Raw genomic sequence first — 2,708 nt, forward strand, 5'->3', positions numbered from 1 at the left:
CTTGTGATCGGTGAAAATGTCCACTTTCCTTCCCAATAGAAGATGTCTCCAAGTCAAAAGAGCATGCACAACTGCCGCCAACTCGAGATCATGAGTGGGGTAGTTCTTCTCATTAGGCTTCAACTGGCGAGATGTATAAACAACAACTTTCTTCTCTTGCATCAATACTGCGCCAAGACCTTGGAGAGAGGCATCACAAAAGACCTCGTACGGCTTTGTTTCATCAGGCGGAGTCAGAACTGGAGCAGTGATCAACTTCTCTTTCAACGTGTTGAAAGCAATATCACACTCCGGAGACCAAACGTACTTGACGTGCTTCTGAAGAAGATTTGAGAGAGGCTTCGCGATTTTGGAAAAGTTTTCAACGAATCTTCGGCAATAGCTTGCGAGACCGAGAAAACTGCGAAGTTGCTTCACGTTCTGAGGAGGTTCCCAATTCACAATTGCGGATACCTTCTCGGGATTCACGGAAATGCCCTTGGCAGAGATGATATGACCAAGATAAAGAACCTCATCGAGCCAAAATTCACACTTGGAGAACTTGGCGTAGAACTGATGTTCCCTGAGCTTATCAAGAACCAAAAGCAAGTGCTTGGCATGATCTTCCTTGTTCTTCGAGAAAACCAGAATGTCATCGAGATAGACCAAAACGAAGTCATTGGTGTAGGCGTTGAAGATGAAGTTCATCATGCGAGAAAACGTCGGAGGAGCGTTGGCGAGGCCAAAAGACATGACAGTGTATTCATATGAACCAAAGCTTGTTCTGAATGCTGTCTTGGGAATATCTTCTTCACGAATGCGAATCTGGTGATAACCCATACGGAGATCAAGCTTGGAGAATACTTGAGCACCCTTGAGTTGTTCGAACAGCTCATTGATGTTGGGAAGTGGGTATTTGTTCTTGATGGTCTTCTTATTCACTGGACGGTAATCAACACAAAGTCGGCTTGAACCATCCTTCTTCTTCACAAAAAGAACACCACAACCCCACGGAGAAGTACTAGGCCGGATGAGACCCAATCTTTCTTGCTCATCGAGTTGTTTCTTCAACTCCTTCAACTCTTCGGGGCCGAGCTTGTCGGGACGTTTGCACACAGGTTCCGTACCGGGCTCAAGTTCAATAACAAATTCAACCGGCCGGTTTGGAGGCATCCCTGGGAGTTCTTCTGGAAAAACGTCTGGATATTCACAAACAACCGGAATCTGCGAAATAGCATCCAATTCACCCTTCTCATTAAGAGAAAACAACCGGATGGTATTATCCCGAGCGGCAAAGACAATGACATCCTCAGACGAATGAGTCAGTTGAATCTGCCTGGCTGCACAATCAAGCTGAGCTTTATGCTTAGAAAGCCAATCCATCCCAAGAATAAGATCAATATCCGAGTTACCAAGAACCATTGGAGAAGCTAGAAACTTAAAATCACCCATCAAGATAGAAATATCTGGAACCACGTGATTAGCAAGCAAACATTTACCCGGAGAGACGACTGACTAACGGTTTATGCATAACTTGGGAAGTCAACTCATGCTTAGATGCAAAAGGTTTCGAGATGAAGCAATGCGATGCACCAGTGTCAAAAAGAACTTTTGCAGGAACATCGTTAACAGGAAGGTTACCCATGATCACATCTGACGAGTCCTCTGCCTGAGCTGCATTCATCAAATTGACCTTGGTATGCTTGGGGTTATGCTTGACCACAGCTGTACTTGCCGATCTCACAGGAGGAGGAGGAGGAAGACGCCTCTGGTTGAAACACTTGTTGGCATAGTGACCCTTCTGTTGGCACTTGTTGCACATGACCTCTGAAAGCGGACGGTGATACGGAGCGCTCGATCTTGGAGCTTGAGACGAAGTCTTGTTCTAAAAGCCTGGGTTGGGTGGGTGGGAAGAACCACTGCCACCTTTGCTCTTCTGCTGATACGGCTGACGGAACGGAGGAGGAGGAAGCCAATACTTCTGCTGCTTGGCCACTTGAGTAGAGGAAGAAGGAGTAACATCTCTGACTCGCTTCCTGGAAGCATCACACCTCAACTGAGCAGCCTCTTGCTTCAGTGCCATGTTGTAGAACTCATCGTATCTCAACGGCTCAAAGAGGACAAGAGCAAGCTGAATTTCCTCACGAAGACCACCCCTGAACTGATAGATCATGCTCTTCTCATCAGGAACATCCTGCTTGGCAAAACGGGCAAGCTTCTGGAACAATTTGTTGTAGTCATAGACAGACAAAGAGCCTTGCTTCAGATTGCGGAATTCCTCACGCTTGCTTTCAACCACGCTCTGCGGAATGTGATGAGCGCGGAAATCTTGACGGAAATCCTCCCAAGTGATAACATGTTCACCTCTGGAATCCTTGTACTGCTGGAACCACTCTGCAGCCTGATCTTTGAGTTGGAAGGAAGCGAATTTCACAAAGTCCTCAGGCCTGACGTTGCTGCACTCGAAATGCTTACACAGATCCACAAGCCAATCGTCAGCATCGGTTGCCTCAACACAATTACTGAAAGTCTTTGACCCGTTAGCAAGGAACTGGTTGAGTGTAGCAAAGTGACCCTGGTTGCTGCCTTGATTCCCTTGACTGCCTTGATTGCGCTCTTGGAGAATTTGCATGATCAGCTGAGTGTTTGCATTGGTTGCGGCCATCACAGCTTGCCATGCCTCTGGAGGAGGTGGAGGCGGTGGCGGATCTTGATTCTGGTTCTGACTG

Source organism: Triticum urartu, chromosome 7A, assembly GCF_056163025.1.
Source record: "Triticum urartu cultivar PI428250 chromosome 7A, HENAU_Tu73, whole genome shotgun sequence".
NCBI classification, from domain to species: Eukaryota; Viridiplantae; Streptophyta; class Magnoliopsida; order Poales; family Poaceae; genus Triticum; species Triticum urartu.